At 49.2% G+C, this 22,284-nt stretch overlaps 1 protein-coding gene across 4 annotated transcripts in view; it reads left to right on the top strand.

Moving 5' to 3' along the window:
• Kifc3 (kinesin family member C3) overlaps positions 1-22,284 on the top strand; it is a 102,720-nt gene that overhangs the window by 40,770 nt on the left and 39,666 nt on the right. Inside the window, exon 1 of one of the 4 annotated variants that reach the window (XM_029532375.1) lies at positions 15,200-15,220. The exons of the other annotated variants lie outside the window; for them this stretch is intronic. The gene's annotated coding sequence lies outside the window, so the exon portion shown is untranslated. Of the gene's footprint in view, positions 1-15,199; positions 15,221-22,284 lie in introns of those variants that run through there. 4 annotated transcript variants of the gene reach the window in all.

Here is a 22,284-nt window from a genome sequence, read left to right as displayed (position 1 = left end):
CCCTCCCCTCCCCTCCCCTCCCTTCTCCTCCCTTCCCTTCCCTTCCCTTTTCTTTTTTGAGGCATAGTTTCTTTGTGCTCTTTTGGGTGAGTGGCAACTCCCTACATTGACCAGGCTAATCTCACATTCACTGAGAGCCATGTGCCTCTGCCTCATGAGAGCTGGGATTTAAAGTGCGTGCCACTGTACCTGGCTAAGATAGGGTTTGTTTTTTTTTTTTCAAGATAGGGTTTCTCTGTGTAACAGCCCTGAATGTCCTGAAACTCACTTTGTACCAGGTTAGCCTTGAACTTACAGAGATCTGCCTGCCTCTGCCTCCCAGCCACCACCCCCCCCCCCACCCACCCAGCCTAACCTGACATTTTTAGAGCCGGTTTTCTCCTCTGTAAACTGGGTACAATGATAATGTCTGCTCTGACTCACAACAAGAGGCGAGCATTGAGCTGGATCCAGAGGTGTTAGTATCTCGTTGATGTATCTGGTACCTGATGGTCCTGTCCTTTGTGTCCTCTGCTGGAGCCAGGTTCTTATGCAGGAAGGGCTCAGCTTGCCTTGGAAAGGGGCTGAGCGCGCCTGTCCCCTGTCCTAGGTGACAGGCAGCTCCTTGGGCACCTATTCAAAGAGGAGTATGACCACCCACGGTGAATGATGCACCGTAAGCCCAGCACTCTGGAGGCTGCCAAGGGATGGAGCTCGTGATTCTGAGGCCAGAGTGTGCTACCTGGTAAGACTCCGCCTCAAAGAAGGAGGAGGAAAGGAAAGAGGAGAGAAATATGTGCACATGGAGATTTCCTCTATCCGCTCTGTTTCTAGCTCCTGGGTCTCAAACAGTAGGGCCTGAAGGTCCCAGGACTTGCCTTCTGTCCAGGCCTGCTCAAAGACTGTATCTATTCAGCAGAGCCAGGGCCAGCAGCCAGGGTGCTGTTGAGCCCAGCCTGCCTGTCTCTCCAGGGTACACTCTCAGGCAGACCATTGCAGGCAGCCTTGGCAAGAACACAGCCAGGGTTTCGCTTCCAGCCTCCCTCCTCCCTCCTCCCATTGGCAGCCCACGCTACCTCCTTGGCCTCACCCTGGCTCGTTCTGCTTTCTCATGGCCACACGTGCACGTGGACGGCCATGTGCACTGCCCAGGGAGCGCTTTAACGACGACGGCACAGCCCTGGGCTGAGTCCCAGCTCTGTTGCTGACTAGCTGGGCAGGTTACCTCACACCAGTTCCCTTTCCTGGGAAAGGGACATATTCCCAGTTCCTACCTCACAGGTGACAGCCAGAAGACACAGGTTTGGTACCTGCCTGGCGACCAGCGCTAGTGTGAGTCCCATCCCATCCTGAGATGGACTGGGGAAGGCCATGGAGCTGTTAGAAACATACCTCAGTTGTCCCATCCTACATAGAATCCCATAAGGACCACAGGCAAAGCTGTAGGTCTGCCAGGGTGAGATTCCTAACCAGAGGTATCACATTGAGTCTGACTACCACTCTTTCCAACCTCACCTTTTCTCACCTGAAAAGCACAGATAACAAAAGGACTTGTCTCAAGGTATTGCTGGAAGGGATAAATATTATCTCCTCTGGAATGTTCTAGTCCGAATCTGGTAACCAGTGGGCATCTAAGGAGATACTGAGCCTTTTTCTTTTCCTTCCTTCCTTCCTTCCTTCCTTCCTTCCTTCCTTCCTTCCTTTCTTTCTTTCTTTTTTTCTTTCTTCTTTTGGTCTCATGTAGAATGACTCTAGTCTTCAGGACAGAACCTTCTAGAATCGACACTGATTCCCAAGCATGGGAGTTCTCAATCCCACCCTCTCCCCAGTGTCAGAGACCCATTCTTGTACCTGCTGGAAGGGCAGGAGAGTTTCTGCCCAGTCAGGGTTTCATAATGGCAACTCCTCAGCCCCTGCAAATGTCTTCCACTGGAAGGAACGCTGTGGACCTAGGTCACTGTGGGTATCACACAGGCAGGATGAGGCTCTCAACAGGGTTTCAGCTCCAAGAACCTGGAGAGAACGTGTCCCATGTGTTTCTACCATGCCAGGCACCCCAAAGCTCCTTGGCCCAGGGACTGGTTTGTGACAACTAACCTGGGTGTAGGAAAGCCCTTTTAGGAGAGTGGACCTGTGGTCAGTCAGGTCTTTGGCTCTCTGGCCTCGGCTCTTGCCACATTTTCAGGGTGGGCATTATCCTCTGATGTATAGCCACCGTGAACACAGCCTGTACCACTGAGGACTCAGGATCCCAAGTGCACCTTAGTCAGACTACAGCTGTTTACAGCTTACCCTCCCCTTGGCGTGTTTACTTTGGGGAAATCCCTTTAGTCTGATGCAGTACCCGGATGTGAGCCGAGAGAGTTCTTGCTTTCTGCTTGGCTCCTTCCTGAAGTACCTTTTGTTTCCCGGAGTCCTTACTGACCGCTGGATAAAATATTAATGCCTCACTGAGTGTGGGAGCCTCAGAGCCTTCCTGAGCGGGGTCTGGTTTCACAGTCCTGAGGCTGCAGCTGTCCTCGGGGTCTGCAACAGGCCCCAGGGCCTCCACACCTCAGCATAATTGTGTCCAGCAGCCAGCCCAACACTTACACTGCATGACAGTCACCTCCAGGGTGTTCCAGGCCAAGCAGCGTGACAGCATGACAGGTATGTGCCCTGGCAATAGATTGCATTGTCTGTGACAGCAGACCAAGCTTGATGGCTTCCTTAAGAATGACTAAATCAAAACAGCCCTACAGAGAAGCAGTGGCGGACACAGTTCATGGTCTAGTCTTCTCTTCCAACCCTTTGAAGTCACTTTTCTCTTACTACATGGACCCTGAGGATCCATGAGTTGGTGGCAGGCACCTTTACCTACTGAGCCATCTCTCAGGAAGATGACTCCCCTGGTTTTTTTTTTTTTTTTTTTTTTAAGACAGGGTTTATTCTATAGCACTGGCTGGCCTGGAACTCGCTATATAGACCAGGCTGGCCTTGAATGTACAGTGACTCACTGGTCTCTGGATTACTGGGATCAAAGGCTTGCACCAAGCCTGCTGCTCCCCTGTTCCCTTATCTTCCTCCTCAACATGAACTCTGAGCCTCCACTGCAAATATCAAATGCAAAAGAATTGCATGGCTTTTTATTCTATTTTAAAAATGAGATTCCTAAAGGGGTGGTGGTAACTGTAACTCTGTAACTTCAGTCCCAAGGGACCCGACAGAGTCTTCTGACCTGCCCGATCACCAGACACACACACCACAGATATATATATGTACAAAACACCCACATACATAAAGACAATCTTCAAATACTAAACTAACACGATAAAATGGTAGTGCTCGTGTTAGCAATTCTCTTCAAGGGTTATCTAATAATTGTAGGTGACAGGGAAGAGCCAGGATACAAAGGCACTCCTGGAAGCATTGTGTCCATAAAATAGCATGAATACTTCATGCTATGTTTGTTTTTGAAGGCAGGATCTCTTAGCCTAGAGTGGCCTGGAACTTGATGTATAGCTCAGATCCTCCTGCAAGAGGCTTCTGGGACTCCCAGCAGGCACCACCACCTGTGGTTTAGATATTGTATGGTTGGTTTGTGGTTTTCAGTCCATTGCTTAAATCAACTGGGCACATGCACTCTTTGAAAGCTATCTAATCATGGTGCAGGGGAGGTGGGGCAAGCTGCCTGGTTGTGGAGGCTCCCCGGGAGAGTTTCGTGTGAAGAACCGCATGCTGGACAACGTATGAGCCATGCTAACACGTGAGGGGTTGGGGAGTGGTTCTAGTCTGAGCTGATGAATGGAGCTAATTTCTGGTGGTGGTGATGATGGTCTCTGAGGAACGGGCCAGAGGGTAAGCAGAGAAACACACTCTGCTTGCACGGGGTGGGGGTGGGGGGTGGGGGTGGGGGTTATATTATTTGAATTTAGATGGTTTAAACACTGTTATAAAATGAAATCGCCTTACAGCAAAGCACTGACTTGGTTTTTCAAGAGCATCAAAGCTGACAGGCCTGTGAGCAGCAGAACCATGGCTGGACATGGGCAGCTAAATTGGGTGGGCAGCTGACACTCCTCTAAATTAAGCAGACTACCCAGGTCAAACCCTGACTCACAGCTGGCCCCACAGTGCCTCGGGAGTTAAGTGGAGTGGCGTTCCCCCGGCGTTTATATGCATGCCTGTGTCCCTATTATCTCCTGCACCTTGGCTTCCATGAATGGACCTCAAAGCTGGGGTACAAACCCCATTTTCCCTCCCAGGAGCCCAGGCTGGGGACAGATGCTTGGCATTTGAGGGGGAGGTGGACAGTGTGACTCATGAGCTGGTGCCTCTCCCTGGCCCTAGTCCTGTGTGAGGAAAGTCCCCAACAAGGTTACCCAGGTACAGACCAGCCCAAGACTACCCACAGGTTGGACTAGCAGCCTGCCAGGTGGGCCGGGTGGGGATGAGGTGCACCCCGGGTCACATTCTTTGGCCATGAATGCTCTGTCCTAGTTCTTTCATCCTTCACCTGAGAGTCCAACCTCAGGGACGGCTGAGTAGGCTGGGGATGCAGGGTAACTATTTGCCTGAGGCCCTGGCCAGGAGATGCTTCAAAGGATGAGCAAGGTGCCTGCCTCGTTCCACCCAGCATCCTCAGAAGGGATGCAGATGGAAGGCTACCCTACACAGAGAATACCTCATCTTCATAACAAGGCAGTAGCTGGCTCTTGTTGGATATGCTGTGTGTCTTTCGTGAACTTAGCCGGCTCACTGTAGCCCTGCCCCAGTCACCTTGGTGTGTTGTAGTAATTTCTTACCCCAACAAGCCTGTATAAAAACCACACAACTCGGTTATTATATTTATAAGCTATATGCCTAGATTGGGCAGGTCTATCACTATACTAATTTACTCCCCAGCTATGAGACCCTTTGCTATTTGCAGCTTCTCCAGGCCATGCGTTCCCTGCTCCATCTTCCTTCGACCTCCTCTTCCTCCATCTTCTCTCTCTCTCCTCTTTCCTCTCTGAGACCTCTTGTCCCATCTTTCCCTTTCACTGCTCACTCATGGGATCTAGTCTTTATTTGACCAGTCGGAATGGGGAGGAAGGTTCAGTGAGATCACCTGAGTACCTGATCTCTTCCTCGTTTCCGGTGGGGGGCAGCCCCTCTTGAGGAAGCAGAATTACTATCAAAATACAAACAGCACCAGGGCCATCCACAGCATTGCTTCCCTCCTTAAAGCTTATGATACATCTTGTTAGTCTTGTCTGCTTCTCTCTCTCTCTCCCTCTCCCTCTCCCTCTCCCTCTCCCTCTCCCTCTCCCTCTCCCTCTCCCTCTCCCTCTCCCTCTCCCCCTCCCTCCCTCCCTCCCTCCTTCCCTCTGTCCCTTTTTCTTTCTGTTCAGTGTTTTACTCTGTATCCCAAGCTGGCCTCAAGCTCACCATCCTGCCTCAGCCTTCTGGAGGCACAGATGTGTGACTGCATTTTGCTTATCCATGGTTTTTATCTGTGTGGGGAGCCTTTACTCAAATACTTGGGTCTAGAAATAGTTCGGATTATATGTATATGTGTATATGTATGATGTATGTGTGTATGTATGTATATATATGTGTGTGTGTATGTATGTAATTACCTCCATACACATGATGGGATTTCTTTGGGAGGGGAGCCCAAGTCTAAACCCAGGATCTGTTGTGCTTCATGTTGCCTGAGGGAACATTTGTGCCATGTTTTTTGTTTTGTTTTGTTTTAAGCTTTACATGGGTGCTGGGGATTTAGCCCCGGGTCCCTCTGCTTACAGAACAAGTGTTCTTACCCACTGAGCAATCTTCAAAGCCCATACTTATTTTTTAAAATTTCAAAATAATTTTATTAATGTATGAGTATTGCACCTACATGTGTATCTGCGTACCACATGCCTGCCTGATGCCTGAGGAGGCCAAAGGAGGAGTTGGATCCCCCAGAAATGGAGTTATAAATGAAAAATGGCCATGTGGGTCCTGGGAATTGAACCTGGGTCCTTTGGAAGACCAGCCTTTGCTCTTAACCTCAGAGCCATCTCCTCAGTCCATTTAAAAAGATCTCATTAATTTTTTTTTGTGTTTGTGCGTGTGTGTGTTTTGAGATAGGCCTTGGTCCTTTAGCCTGGCAGGAATGACAGACCAGTGTCACCTCATCTGGATTGTGCACTGTGTCTGCATTTCAACTGTAACCTGTCACCTGAGGTCAGGTATGGAATTTTCCAGGGGGGACATCTTGTCAGCGTGCAGCACGCAGTTGTGAAGACTCAAGCCTGTGACCTCTGTACTCTGGGGGGATGCAACAGAAAGATCACAGGCTCCACACGAGCCTCTGAGGGTCACCTGGGAGTAGAGTGACCAGTTCGTATAGAGCTGGGGGATTTCCAGGACAGGGACTTCCAGCACTCAGGTCAGGACAGGTCAGCCCACGAGGATGAGGCCACCATCTGGAGAGACTCTGCGACCCTTTCAGTAGCAGGGGACAGACATGGCTTCTTTTCAGATGCTATGGAAAAGTTGGAAGAATAAACAAAGAAATGACTCTCTGTGAGTTCCAGGCCAGCTAGGGCTACTGAGTGTAATCCTTTCTTAAAAACTGCATGAGAAGTTAGATAACATGGCCTATACCTTTAAATTTCCCAGCACCTAAGAGGCTGAGGCAGAAGGATCAAGAATTCAGGGGTATGCTGGGCTACAAAGCAAGACCCCATCTCAAAGAAGAAGACAAAAGTTCCTGGATACCCAGCCCCCAGACTTGAGCCTTCCTCATACTCCCATTCCTTTAAAGCTTTAACCTTCTCTTCTCCCTCCCTCTGACCTCTTTTATTTTATTTTCATTGTCATTGTTTTTTATTTTGTTTGTTTGTTTTGAGAGCTCTGGGTGGCTTGGAACTCACTCTATAGACCAAGCTGGTCTCAAACTCCTGCCTCTGCTTGGGACTAAAGGCATGTGCCACCATGCCCTGGTGTGTCTCTCTGAATACTTTCTGTCTGTCTCTCTGTCTGTCTCTCTCTGTCTGTCTCTCTGTCTGTCTGTCTGTCTGTCTCTCACTCTGTGTGTGTATGTCTGTCTGTCTGTCCCCCCCCCATTTTTTTCCAGACAGCAGGGTTTCTCTGTGCAGCCCTGGCTGGCCTGAAACTATTCTGTATTCTGTAAACTAGGCTGCCTCTGCCTCCCAAGAGCTAGGATTAAAGGCATGCTCCATCACCACCAGATCCAGACATAGTATCTCTTTCCCCTTTCATACAGAACCATGTTCTTCATAAAAAGACAAGAAGCTCTTGGTACTCCCTGCCCAGTGAGCAGCATTAGGAAGTTCCTGTCGGAACAGCACTGCCATCCACTATGCAGTCCACACGGGAATTTGCCAGTTGTCCAGTTAGTGCCCACTAAAGCAGCTGGACCCCCAAGCTCACATGATGGCCTGCACACAGTTGTCTCTTTGGTTTCCTTCAACCTGAAGCAGTCTCTGCTTCATGAAATTGACATTGGCAAGGGGTCAAGCCAGTTATTCTGTAGAAGGGACGTGGCAGCGCCTGACATACAATTGGCCCCTAAGAAGTACCATCATGGGGGCAGGGCATGGTGGTACACATCTGTAATCCTGATACTCAGGACACTGAGGCAGAAGGAACATGAGTTTGATACATACTCACACAAGCATGCATGGGCATGCGTGCATGCGGCGCGCGCACACACACACACCCCATGTTACTATGTATGCCAGACTTCCTATGTATATTAGCTCATCCATCCTTCAACACTTCTTTTTGAGGGACGAGTGGAAGTCCATTTTTATGGGCCCTGGAAGGGTACGGTCTTACCTCAGGTTGCTCAACTATGAGGTGAACCATCAGAGTTCTTTGGGACACATTTTCTTAAATACTGGGCCATCTGTCCTTCATGGTGTTTCTTTTCACATCCAGAGCTCCTCCAATGTCACCAAATGTCTGGAAGGTCCTCGGGCATCCCTTACTCACTCCTCCTCACAGACCTTCAGAGATAGGCAGATGTTTGTACTTTCCCCAGACCTCAGAGAGAGGGTTCAATTAGCCTTCAGTACCTTGGAGAGGTTCCAGCCAAAGTGTGCAGAGAATGGCAGGGAGTCATTTCACCTTTGAGTTTAAAGCCTTGGTCACCCAATCCAAGTCACCATTGTGGGCTGTGCATGATGACATAGACCTGGGGGCCCTCCCCTGGTTGGTGTCTGTAACAGTAGCCAGGACTGGGGCAGCAGAGAGTCACCTGGCTTCTCTAACTCTGACCAACACCGAATCCAGAGTTGGGAGGCCCTTCTCATAGAGCTTACAACAGACTCCTCAGTGTGGTGAACCAGGGTGTTGGCCCAAAGATGTTCATGCTTATCTCCAACTAGGTCTAGTCCACAGACTTCCTCCTGGTGGAGGCCAGCCACCCATTCTGTTTGGCTTGTATGTCTGCAGTGGCTTCACCCAGGTCTCACTGTCTTGGGTCAGTCTGCTGGTTCCTTTCATGTTTGTTCTTTGCGTCTCTGCATTCCCCAAGTAGACTTGTTTTTCAATAAATGACTGTCCATTGAGGCCATAGTGTGTATCCGCTGGGTAGTGTGGTGGGTGCTAAGAGCAGCAGAGACCGAGACCTTTGAAACAGATACAACTGGGAAGCAAGAGAGGTGGGTACCCAAGGTCACTACAGGAGGCAGTAAAGTGTCATAAGGAAATGATAGTTAAGTTAAGGCAGAGAATGACTGGGGCCTCTATGGTGACTCCATGACTCTAGGTGGCTCAAGAGGAGACAGTGGAGCTGGGATTCTAAGGATGGGGAGCCAAGATGTAGGATGTCGGGGATGGCATCCCAGACAGAAGCAGCAGCAAGTGCAGAGGCCTGGTGACATGTTTGGGGATCAGGAGGAATTCCGTGACTGGAGTTATTTGGAGGAGGCCCATATCTTTGGACCCGCCTTGAGCAATGAAGGGTGTTGTAAGCTTTGCAGGAAAGCAATGGGCTTTTGAAAAACCAACAAAAGTAAATGAAAGTAAGCATATGGTTGTGGCTCATACTGGTCATCTCAGCACTCAAAAGGCTTGAGACAGGAGGATTGCCTTGAACTTGAGGCTCCCCTGAATTACTGAGTGAGCTTGAGGCATGCCTGGGTCATAGAGTAATAACAACAAAAAAAGAAAAGTATATGAAAATAATGGTGACTACCATGATGGAATTTGATATGGAGATGAGACCTTTAAGTTTCCTTTTTAGGCTTTTATCTTGAAGGCAACAGAGAGGCCTAGAGTAGAGGTGAGTGCTGATTGGGTCTTGCAGCAGCAGGTCAGAGACAGGGCCTGAGAGCACCCAGCGTTTTGGAGTCAGAAGAATCTGTCAGTGACACCATAGCTGCTGTGGTGGTTTGAACACGCTTGGCCCATGGGAAGTGGCACTATAGGAGGTGTGACAGCCTTGTTGGAGGAAGTACATCACTGTGGGGTAGGTTTTGAAGTTCTAGGCAAGCTCTTCCCAGTGCAGAGTCTTTTCCTGGCAGCCTTTGAATGAAGATATAGAACTCTCAGCTCCTCCAGCACCAAGTCTGCCTGCAGGCTGCTATGCTTCTCACCATTATGAAAATGGACTGAACCTCTGACACTGTTAGCCAGCCCCAATTAAATGTTTTCTTTTATAAGAGTTGTCTTGATTATGTTTGCTCTTCAAAGCAATGAAATGCAAACTAAGATAGCTGCCAAGGACCAAGACGTACTGATCAATATCTTGGGCTCTGATGTTAGCAAAATAAATTATTAAAGCAACTTTTTTTAAAAAAAGATTTCTTTATGTATATGAGTATGCTGTTGGCTCTCTTCAGACACAGCAGAAGAGGACAGAGGGCATCAGATCCCATTACAGATGATTGTGAGCCACCATGTGGTTGCTGGGAATTAAACTCAGGACTTCCAGAAGAACAGTCAGTGCTCTTTGTTTCTCTGTGTAGCCCTGGCTGTCCTGGAACTCACTTTGTAGGCCAGGTTGGCCTTGAACTCAGAAATCCATCCACCTGCCTCTGCCTCCCAAGTACTGGGATTAAAGGTGTGTACCACCATCGCCTGGCATGTTTGTTTGTTTTTTCTTTTTCTTTTTCTTTTTCTTTTTCTTTTTCTTTTTCTTTTTCTTTTTCTTTTTCTTTTTCTTTTTCTTTTTCTTTTTCTTTTCCTTTTTCTTTCTTTCTTTCTTTCTTTTTTTTTTTTGGCAGCTAGTGCTCTTAACCACTGAGCCATCTCTCCAGCTATTAAAGCAGCATTTATGATAGTTAAAATCAGCAAAAAATATGTTGACTAATGTTGGAGATATGAGTGAAGCCCAAGCTGGTCTCAGAACTTATATACTTCTTACCTTGATCTTTACACTGCTGGGAATATATGTGTGTGCACCATGTGTGCTTCTCATGGATCCTTCTCTAAGATTCCTCTCTCTCTCTCTCTCTCTCTCTCTCTCTCTCTCTCTCTCTCTCTCTCTCGTGTGTGTGTGTGTGTGTGTGTTTGTGTGTATACATGGTACAGGTGCCCATGAGGTCAGAAGGCAGCACCAGATCCCCTGAACGAGGGTGCTGGGAACGGAACTCGGTTCCTCTGCAAGCACCAGATGTGCTCTTAGCCACTAAGTAGCCTCTCCAGCCCTCCTTGTGGGTTCTTGATCAGATTCCTGGTGCGTGACTGTTCATACCGCTGGCCTCGCCACCCACAGAGCGCGTAACAGGCACTGGTCTGCTACCTGAGGAGGCCAGCTGGAGCCTTTCACAAGCTTGGCCGGCGTAGCCGAGGTGGATGTTATCAGCAAACACGGTAATGCCATTGATCATTCTGGGCTAGTAGCCTTGACTGGCTTAGTAAAGCCACCGACTGCTCCTGTTAGATTGCTTGGTGAAATCTATGTGGTGGAGTGTAGGCCAGACCTGGCCCAAAGGACCTGGTCACTTGTTCACTGTATGAACTTGGCCAATAAATGGAGTCTCCCCCCCCCCTTTTTTTTCTCTGTGAACTGTAAACCTAGCCCCTCAAGGTTGTCCAGGAGGGGCTTTGTGGGTGATCTGAGGAGGTGGGGAGATAAGAGACATCATTGGGACCCTAGAGTCAGAGAAGCCAGGTGAGGCTGTGTGATCTCTGACCAGTTGCTTAACCTCTCTGAGTCTCTTGTCTGTGTGATGTAAATGGAAGCAGGATCAGGTATGCTGAGCCGATTGCATGTAAAATATTGGGTTGAATAATGTCTGTGCCCTGAACCAGTGACCGGGACCTGATTTAGAAATATGATCTTTGCGATGTCTGTGAGGTCATATACGGGTTGGTATCTTTCTAAGAAGAGGGAACTCTGGCCACAAGAGAAGTCCAGAGTCTGAGCCAGAGACGGGGCCAAGCAAGAAGCATTCCGTCTTCCAGCCAAGGAAACCCAAGGATTGTTGCCACAGCCAGAGAGGCAAGGGCTCTCCCTTAGGACTGGCAGATGGGACCAGGCCCTGCTTGTGACCTTGACTATGGACTTACAACCTTGAGAACTACTGGGAATTTTCTGTCGTTTTTTTTGTTTGTTTGTTTTTTGTTTTTTTAGCTACCTGCTTTGTGGGGATTTTGTTCCGGGGCCACAAGACCCTCACAGTACAGCACAGGGCTAGGGTCAGCGGCCGTCCTTGTTCACACCACCCTCTGTATTCACGGTTCAACACTGCCTAGGATGCCCGCAGATTCCTTTAGTTATTCCTCCAACCTCCCTGACCCTGTTTTATACTGGAGGGGCCACATTTCCCCCCCCCCCATTGCCTTTCCTGGAAGAGGTGGGTGACTTCTATTTTTAACAATCTTATTTATTCTGGGGGGTATGTATGTGCCACGGCACAGATGTGGAGGTCAGAGGACACCGTGTGGGAGTCAGTTCTTTCCACCACGTGGATTCTGGGGAACCTCAGGCCCTCAGGCTTGACAGCAGGCACCCACTGAGCCATCACAACAGCTCAGAGGTACTTGGCTGGCTTCTCTGAGTCCTCAGAGGGTGTGTTGAGGTTAAGGGTCCTGCACACATTCTCGAATGAGGGGGTGGGGGTTGTCCCAGACACCGCCCCGTGCAGCAGCAGCGGCAGCCCAGCCTGGTTTCGAAGCTGGCATGTTTCATAAACCTGTCTGGCAACAACATTCTTCCACCACCGAGCTGTCACACACAGGGCTGTCTGCTGTGGTTCTGTGAGGCAGCTGAGGCTGCTGCCCGTGAAGCCAGCCGTGACTCACAGGAGCCTCAGAACTGGCACCAGGACTCTTCAGTGATGGTGGACAGAGAGCCCCTGGCTCTCACAAATTGCCCAGAGACTGAGATTGCCCCTCAGAGGCTTTTTTCCCCAAAACAGAGGGGGAGCCACTGGGGTGACAACAGGGAGAGGGAGATCACCTGGCCTTGGAGAGAAACAACCTCAGACCTCTGATCCCTTTCTTGTCTTGGTCATCTCTCTCTTTTTAATTGATTAGTCAATTGTGTGTATGTGTATAGATCAAAGGACAACACATGAGAATCAGTTCTTGTCTGGTATGGTGGAATCCATACCAGGTCATTAGGCTGGGCAGCTGGCACCTTCATTCATTCACTAAGCCATCTCATCGGCCCTAGGTCATCTTTTTTTTTTTTTTAAAGATTTATTTATTATATTTAAGTACACTGTAGCTATCTTCAAACACTCCAGAAGAGGGCATCAGATTTTGTTATAGATGGTTGTGAGCCACCATATGGTTGACTGGGATTTGAACTTGGGACCTTTGGAAGAGCAGTCGGTGCTCTTAACCACTGAGCCATCTCGCCAGCCCCTAGGTCATCTTTTCTAATGTGTAAAAGAGATTGCTTTTGTTTTGCTTTTCTCTAGATCGGGGTTTCTCTGTGTAGCCCTGGCTGCCCTGGAACTCACTTTGTAGCCTTGAACTCAGACATCCACCAGCCTCTGCTTCCTGACTGCTGGATCAAAGGTGTGTGCCACCAATATTGGCTGAACTTTTTTGTAGTGGGGGGCAGTGGTGGGTTAAGACAAAGTCTTTCTATGTGATCCATACTGGCCTGAAAGTCCTTATGTAGCCTGGGCTAGCCTCAAACCAATGAACTTGGTGCCTCGGCCTCCTTAGTTCTGAGATTACAGGTATGCACCACAGACCTAGCTTGGTGGCAATATTTCAAGACTTACTGTAGAAACAGAGGAGCCCTTTCCCCACCTCTCTTCTGCATCTCTATCATTTATTAAGTAACTACAGGTATCAGGCCAAATGGCTCAGATCTTCCAGGAACAGAGTTTCCCAGCATCCTTTGCCAAGGCCTGTAGGTTACATTGATATTAAACCCCCAAGAAGAAAGGGAACAGGATTCCTAAAAGCCTTCAAGGATGTAGACCATTTGTCGTAGGATGTCTGGCCAAGTCCACATGTGGATGGCACTGGGGACATTAGCAGCACTTGCTATGGGGCATGGATTCAATTTAGGGACCCAACCCTGTGTGGTTGTCTGTGGTAGGGCGTAGCAGGAAGTCTGAGGGTGTTTGGGACATTTGTGGTAAGATGAAAGAACTTGGTGACACCATCACCAGGCTACCTTGTGGTGAGTCAAGCCTTTTCCCAGCCTCAGGTAGATCGTTCTATGTCAGGCTCCCCTGCCTCTCAAAGCTGGAGGGGATCATGCATCATCATGGCCTTGAAAGGCATCCCAGTAGAAGAGGAAGGACTGGAGGCTGATGTGATCCAGCCCAGCTAGAAGACAAAGGGAAGAGAACCAGGAAAAGAGCCCCCTGGGGCTTCTGAGAGATGGCTGGAGGGGACAAGTGACTGGGGAGATGACTCAGTAGATAAAGTGCTTGAGGTGCAAGCATGGGGACCAGAAACCCCCCCCAAACCCAAGTAAATGTCAGGGGGGCTATGGTTGTCTACCTGCAATTCCAACATTCAAAGTAGAGATGGGATCCCCAGAGAACACTGGGTGGCCAGGTTGTCACATTCTGGGTTCTCCACCTCAGTAAAGTGGAGAGTGATTAAGACTCCCTTTATCCGTGGTGGCGCACGCCTTTAATCCCAGCATTCAGGAGGCAGAGGCAGGTGGATTTCTGAGTTCGAGGCCAGCCTGGTCTACAAAGTAAGTTCCAGGACAGCCAGGTCTACCCAGAGAAACCCTTTCTCGAAAAAAAAAAAAAAAAAAACAAAAAAAAACAAAAAAAGACTCCCTATATCAACCCAGTGCCTGCACATGCATGCTCACACATGTACTCACACACTTGTAAGCACATTCATGAAGAACACATGCACAAAAAGAAGGAAAAGAAAACACTAGGGCAGTTAAATCTTGGAGCACAGAGGTATGGGGCGTTCTGTCCCCCAGGCTTCAAGCTGGCAACAGCACCCCAAAGGAACTGTGGTTACCGATCAGCCTCAGACCCTCAAAGCTTGGTCACCACCGCTCCAGGCAGCTTGTTTGTCTCTGGCCTTGCTCTCTGCGGGGCTGTTTTTGATAGAGCCTGTGGCAAAGACAGGGCTTATGGGAGAGGCGAAAACAGATTGCTAAGGTATCTAGCTTCTGTAGTCTGCAGCACCAGGCTTCAAAGGTGGCAGTGCCCCAGTCAGAACAGGGCTGTTTCAAGACTTCCATCTTCTAACTACATTTGAATGTAACAGAATTAGTGTTATTTATTAATTTGGGGGGGGGGTTCAAGACAGGGTTTCTCTGTGTAGCCCTGGCTGTCCTGGAACTCACTCTGTAGACCAGGCTGGCCTCGAACTCAGAAATCCGCCTGCCTCTGCCTCCCGAGTGCTGGGATTAAAGGCATGCGCCACCACGCCCGGCCCTATTAATTTTTTTAAAATTAGGGTCTTACTATTCAGCCTTGGCTAGCCTGGAACTCACCACGTAGACCAAGCTGGCCTCAAGGCAAGCTGGCCTCAAACTCGCAGTGGTCCACCGGAGTGGACCTCCTGAGTTCTGGGATTAAAGTCATGGCTACCACACTCAGCAGCTTCATTATTTACTTATCTGTATTTTTCTTGGGTGTTTTTAAATTTTTTTAAAATTAATTTTCATTTAACTTATGTGTGTGTGCACGCACACGCACCCAGGGGTTGAACTCAGGTGGTCAGGTTTGGCAGCAAACACCTTTCCCTGCTGAGCCATCTCATGGGCCTGAATTTGAACGTCTTCTGCATGCTAGGCTTTGTAGCGGAAGGATTAGAAGATGAAGAGAACTGTGGTCGTCTTAGTAACAGTAATGTCTCATCTCTAGCATGGGTAAGTAGTACTATTCCTGTTTTGTGGTGGTGGTGGTGGTGGTAAAACCCAGGGGAGGAAAGGATTTGCCCAGCTGACATTTCCAGGTCACAGTCCATCACTGAGGGATGTCAGCGCAGAAACCCACTGTAGGGACCTAAAGCAGATCCACGGAGGAACAGGGCTTGCTGGCTCACAGGCACACTTGTGCATGGCTAGCCTGCTCCCATAGTGCTGGACTACCTGCCCATGGAAGAGCAGCGGGCTGGTCTCTCCTACATCAGTTCATCAAGATAATCTCTCATAGGCATTTCCATAAGCCAATCTGATATAGGTGTAATATCTTGAGACTCTCTTCTCAGGTGACTCTAGGCTGTATCAAGTGATGACTAAAGCAAACTATGACAAGTACTCACTGGCTGCTTTAAGGGTTAGCACATAGTAAGTGCTTAGTTAAATACTCTGTGGCTCAGAAAGGCTTGCCTTGCCCAAAGTCACACTGCATGGGAGTGGGGTGTGTGAATCAGGGAGTCCTTGTCTGCCTAATGGAGGAGACTCTGAGTTCCCTCTCAGAAGTGAGGGGAGAAAGCCCGGTGACTTCTGACTGGTGGTGTCAGAAAGGCCTCATGCAGGAGGGCTCTGTCAGTTACTTCTCTGGAACTGTGAAAAACACCATGACCGGAAAAGCAAGCTTTGCTTTATGGTAGATGTCCAGTACTGGGGGTGACATGGAATCTGGGGGTGACATGGAATCTGGAGCTGGAAGCTCAGGGATCACATCTCAGCTGCAAATAGGAAGCAGAGAGTGAACTGAAAGTGAGGCAAGGCTGTAAACTCAGACAAGCAAGCAGGCAGACAGACAGACACACCCATACCCATACCATGGGATGAACTTTCTCTAGCAAGGCCCTGAGTCCTAAAAGAGCCACAGCCTTCCCAAACAGCACTCGGGGACCAAGTGTTCAAATACAGGAGCCTTAGGGTACCTTTCTGATTCAAACCGGCTACGTAGTGACCATGGGACAAGGTCTATTCTGTGAGATGTGTAGCACCGGGGTTACAACCTTGACAGGAACTAACTAGCCTGCCTGGGGTCAAGTCCACATGGGACCATTCCAGCACATACAGCTCACAGTAGCCTTGGGAGGAGAGTGTGTCCCGAGCACTCTCACGTATGTTTTGTTCTCCCTCTGTCTCTGCCAGCCTGGCTAACAGGGTTTTAGTTTTTGGAGAGTGCTCTGTCCAGCCCTCTGACTACAGCGCTTGGTTCCCTTGAGTCTCTGGGTCCTTGGGTTTCTCTCCTCTGGGCACATGTTACACGGAGGCTATGAGGGCGCTGATCCCACCTCGGAAGCAGAGGTAGGCTCCTGGGAGCTGCTGGGTACAAAGCTGGAGGTGCACTTCAGAGCGGTGGGATTTCTTTCTTTCTTTCTTTTTTTAAAATTTTTTTTATTATTATTTTCTTTATTTACATTTCAAATGCTATCCCGAAGGTTCCCTAAACCTCCCCCCCAGCCCCTGCTCCCCTATCCACCCACTCCTACTACTTGGCCCAGGCCTTCCCTTGTGCTGGGTCATATAAAGTTTGCAAGACCAAGGGGCCTCTCTTCCCAGTGATGGCTGATTAGGCCATCTTCTGCTACATATGCAACTAGAGACACAAGCTCAGGGGGTACTGGTTAGTTCATATTGTTGTTCCACCTACAGGGTTGCAGCCCCCCTCAGCTCCTTGAGTACTTTCTCTAGCTCCTCCATTGGGGACCCTGTGTTCCATCCAATAGCTGACTGTGAGCATCCACTTCTGTGTTTGCCAGGCACTGGCATAGCCTCACAAGAGGCCGCTATATCAGGGTCCCTTCAGCAGAATCTTGCTGGCATGTGCATTAGTATCTNGGTTTGGTGGCTGATGATAGGATGGATTCCCGGATGGGGTAGTCTCTGGATAGTCCATCCTTTCATCTTAGCTCTAAATTTTGTCTCTGTACCTGTATCCTTTCATGAGTATTTTGTTCCTTATTCACCAACAGATTGAGCAGTGGGATTTCAATTACTACCATGCAAGTGTTTGTCTGGGCCTGATGCTTTGAAGGCAGCAAGTGTGCCCAGAGAGTGTCTTTTCCTGTCTCCCTAGGTCATCTGTAGCCGCTGGCCCAGGAGGTAGATTGAGAGGACAGGTCTCTGTGACAGAGGTCTCTCTGGGTTGTCTTCTAGGGAGATTTAGACACCCTATGATTCCCTCATAAGGAAGGGCCCTATGCTGTCCTGTGTATCTGTGCTACTGGCTTGGGGTCAAGTCTGAGCTGGCACGGCCCCTTGGGAGGGCTACATCCATCTGCAGTTCCCAGATAGTTGTCATCAAGATAGGATGCACCAGATAACAGGGACCTTTGGGAGGCCTGCAGCTTCCAAAGTTTCTGACCCCTTTTCTGGAGTGAACTGTGCACCCTACTGCAGGGCTCCCAGCCCAGGCTCTCTGCTCTCAGGCCCAAGCCCCTGCCCTGATTCACCAGGTCTCTCCTGTTCAGGTCTCTCCCATCTATGTTTTTCACCTCCTCCTTACCCCAGGTCCACATACACTGGGCTCCTTGATACCCAGAAAAGCAAACGGTTAGGCTGCGGTAGGGGCACTCTTGGCCCTAGTTAACAGCTGTCACTATAGCCTGTACTTTGGTGACTTCACACACCCACCCTTCTCCGGCTCTAGAGTTGGAGTATATTGGGGTGGGGAATCACTGGAGAAGTGCTAGGGGCTGAGCCTCCTCCCAGAAGGCAAACCTCAAGGCATCTAGCGGACCTTGGGGTTAGGTCTCTCTTGTGGCCCCCTTCCCGTGGCCCCTCATCAGCTATAACCATCCTGAGTGATCAGCCAACCTCCTTGTTGTCAGTACCATGCTGGAAGAGCCCACCAGCCTGCTCTGCTCTACTTCCTTACCAGGGAGTTGAGGGTAAGACCAACAAAATGGCTGGGATGCGTCCCAGATCACGCAACGGGCCAGAGGACACAGCTTATGACTTAGAATACCCCCCTTTACAGCTTTTTAAGGTACCTTTCAACAGTGTCCTCTAATATAAAATCACAGGCCTCCCCTGGGAATGAATGGCTATGCCTGCTGCACATAACCCCCAGGAGATTGAGGGAAGGGGTGCTGGTAGATCCAAACTGGACTGGGAACGGTTGTCCTTAGGTAGATGACAGCTAAGCTGGCTTTCCAGGGTGTGCATAGCTTGGCTATGAGGAGGGCTGAAGTTCATCCCTCCTATGCCCCAGAAGATGAAATATGGAAGCCCCAGAAACTACAGGCATCCTTGTCATTTCTTCCCTGACACCTGGATGCTGGCAGCATCCCATATAGAAGGTTGAGACTTGTGGGGATGACTAAGAACCAGGAGCTGTGGGAGGCTGGTTAATCAGCAGCGTCAAAACTTCCGTTGCTGTTTGCAAACAAGGGCCACCCCCAGAGGAGGAGGACAGGCTGGAGGGAGCAGCTGGTAGTGGTGGCCTCGGCCAGGCGATACCATAGTGGCTGAGGCAGACATGTCACCAGAATGCCAGGGTGGTCAGGCAGGGAACTATGTGTTCTAGAAGGAAGGAAGGTTCCTAGACCTGCCGCTGGCCCTGGCCCCAGCCCACAGGGTTTCCCTTCCTAGGAGTAACTGATGTTTTGCAAGCACCTTGAATGTAGTGTCGGGGTGGGGGTGGGGTGGGAACAGGAATGATGTGGCTGCCTGAAAACAGTGCCCCATTCAGGGTTTCCCTGTGCTCTCCAGGATTCTGGCTGATGGGATGTCACATGACCCGCCCGGGAAGGGAAGGTGTCTGGGACTGAAGAGCAGGTTGGGGAAGGGGAGCCTGAGCCAGTGCCCTTAGCCAAACCCACCCAACACTGTTGGCCTGAGCAACCTGGAGGTTACCAGCCTGACACACCCCGCTCTTGAGGGCCATCTCTCAGCCGTCTCTTCCTGTCCCTCCTCAGAGAACCTGCCAGGGAGAGCACTCCAGATCCAAGGGAAGAACTATAAATTCCTGTGAAAATGGCTCTTCTCAAAAAGCACAGCCAGCAACAGAGTAGATTTGGTATGGGCCTTCTGATGGCAATCTGGTAACACGTAGAAAGCAACAGGCAAAGGCTCAGGCTCTGTTCTGGAAGATTCTCTGAAGCTGATAGCCTCTGTTCCTTATTCTGCCCCAAGGGGTTTGTGTATGAGGTCAGGGAACATGTTTCTTTTTTGTTTTTTTTTTTTTTAATACAAGTTAAGAGGGGTAGCCATTTAAATATCGACTCCTATTAAATGGCGGGTTCATTTGGGACTTAGCCACTCAGTGGAATATTGTGCAGCCATTTGAAAAAACAGTAACAGAACTGGGCATGGTAGTATAAATCTATAATCCAAGGTTTTTGGTGGGCTGTAGCTGGAGGATCAAGAGCTTTTCTCAGCTACTTATCAAGTTGGAGGCCAACCTTGGGTACAGGAGACTCTCAAAACAAATAAGGCAATAAATTAGCCAGGCAAGCTGGATGGTGGTGGCACACGCCTTTAATCCCAGTACTTGGGAAGCAGAGCCAGGCAGATCTCCAAGTTCAAGGTCAGTCAGAGTGAGTTTCAGGACAGCCAGGGTTACACAGAGAAGCCCTGCCTCACCAGCAACAACTAGCCATGCAAGGTCACACATACCTGTCATTTTAGTACTTGGGAGCAGAGACAGGAGGATGAAGATTTTAAGGCTATATGTATACTATATGAGTTTGAGGTCAATCTGTGGGGTACATGAGACCCTATCTAATAAAACAAAATAAACAAAACAGTAGTAATGGCCTGAGGGGCAGAGCTCAGTGGTAAAGTTTGAGTAGAGTATGTAAGGTTTTGATTCGAGTCCCAGTGCCCCAGATAAAATAAAGCAAGGATTCCTTTCATCAGGACAAATGCTTCATGGGGTCTGAACCTCATCCTTCATGGGGTTCACAGAGAAGAATAGACTTTTTTTTAAAAAAAGTGACATGGTAGCCAGGTGTGGCAGCACTGACTTGTAATCCCAGCATTCAGGAAGCTGAGGGGGCAGTATTGCCGGTTCCAGGCAGCCTATGAGCAAGACGCTGTTGAGAAACAACAAAAGAATTAAACGGAATGAAATGTAAAATGAGAGTCTGGAGTTTAAAAAAAAAAAAAATCACACCAAATCTGTCTTCCAACTGCACCTTGCATTTTGATACCGCCAGTCCCGTGCAATGGTGGCTTAATGTTAGGTACAACAATAGCCCTATGTTCACAAGACAAAGCCAAGCCATGGTAGAACCCTAAGCTGGCATCCCATCTACAGCTGTGAAGCTACTTCTAGCCGCTGTCTGTGTTGTTATACTATAGGCTGATATATCCTCTTAGTCTGTTACCAGGAAGGAAAGTGGGGACCTTTTCAAACTCTATTGACTTCTGTTATAATTATACAATTAAAAAAAAATTGCATACACCTACAAATCCCCAAGCACTTTGGAACTGGTAGCAAAGGATTTCTTTTTTTGTTTGTTTGTTTGTTTGTTTTTAAAGATTTATTTTATGTATATGAGTACGCTGTCGCTGTCTTCAGACACAGCAGAAGAGGGCGTCAGATCCCATTACGGATGGTTGTGAGCCACCATGTGATTGCTGGGAACTGAACTCAGGACCTCTGGAAGAGCAGTCGGTGCTCTTAACCGCTGAGCCATCTCTCCAGCCCAGAAGGGTTTCTTGAACCCAGGTTTTTTGAGAGTAGCCTGGGCACGAGGGCAACATAGCAGGTCGCTATCTCAATACAATTATTTATATATATATTTTTTCATTTATGTCTACCGAGTGTTTTGCCTGCATGTACTACGTGTGCATCACGTGCATGCAGTGCCCCTCAGAGGCCAGAAGATGGTGTCTAGATCCCTAGAAGTAGAATGACAGGCGATTATTGAGCACATGTGAGTGCTGGGAACTGAGCTCTGGTCTTCTCCAGGAGCAACAAGTACCTAACTGCTCACCCATTTCTCTAGTCCCCTGCCGTTCAAAACTGCATTTTGTGTATATGGAGGGGAGGGGGAGCGTGTGTGCACCATGGCACACTTGGGGAGGTCAGAGGTCAGTGTGCGAGGCAGTTCTTCCGTCCACTCCGGGTGCCAGCGATTGAACTCGGGCTTGGTGGCCAGCACCTTGATCTAATAAGCCATGTTGAAGTACCTCTAAGCAAAAGTTTTCAAAACACTACCGGGGGGGGCCTAGCACTTGCCTCCCCTCTGACAGGCTTCATGTCCAATACCCAGCGCCATTAAAAACACAAAAGCCCAACCAAACACCAAAACTTCAAACAGGGAGAGATGAATGAGGGAGAGGGCAAATGGGAACACTGAAGAACAGATGGAGAAGATCAAGGACAGAGGCACTGGGAGGAGGACCTGAAGGGGGGAGTCGGGCTTCTGGGTTTTGCTACTGGGAGGTGTTGTGGGGGTGGGGCAGGGCTTCTTGTCCCTGGTGCCCCTCCCAAGGGTCACTCCTGAATTTACTTGTTTGTTTGTTTGTTTGTTTTTGAGGCGGGGTCTTACTCTGTAGCCTGGCTGGCCTGAAACTCTTTTTATCTCCAGAGTGCTGGGCGGACGCACAGACACACAGACACACACAGAGACCCATATCCCTTCTCTGGGTCACTTATTGCTCAATCTTTTTATTACCTGGCATAAATACATTATCACCCGAGTGTTTGCATTCCTCTCATTTTTAGACTGCGGGAGCTGATAAGGGTGAGAGAGCCTCTGTTTGGATGCCAAATTCCTCAGCAGGTCAGAGGTAGATTTTAGCTGCCCTCCTGGGAGGGTAGGAGTGCCAATTGAATGAGACCTCTGGGCCAATGGGGAAAGGCAGTGAGGTCAGAGCCGTTCAAAGCTATGTTTGGATGGGCCAAGGGTCGCCTTGTCCCTTTGACCAGTTCCCAGGAGAGTGGGAGAGATTCTGTTAGTATGGCTTTTTTGTTGTTGTTGTTTTTCGAGACAAGGTTTCTCTGTATAGCCCTGGCTGTCCTGGAACTCACTCCGTAGACCAGGTTGGCCTCGAACTCAGAAATCCACCTGCCTCTG

Source organism: Mus pahari, chromosome 20 (assembly GCF_900095145.1).
Source record: "Mus pahari chromosome 20, PAHARI_EIJ_v1.1, whole genome shotgun sequence".
In the NCBI taxonomy this organism is placed as follows: Eukaryota; Metazoa; Chordata; class Mammalia; order Rodentia; family Muridae; genus Mus; species Mus pahari.
Note: the sequence above shows the minus strand (reverse complement) of the source record. Positions and strands in the feature narration are given on the sequence as shown.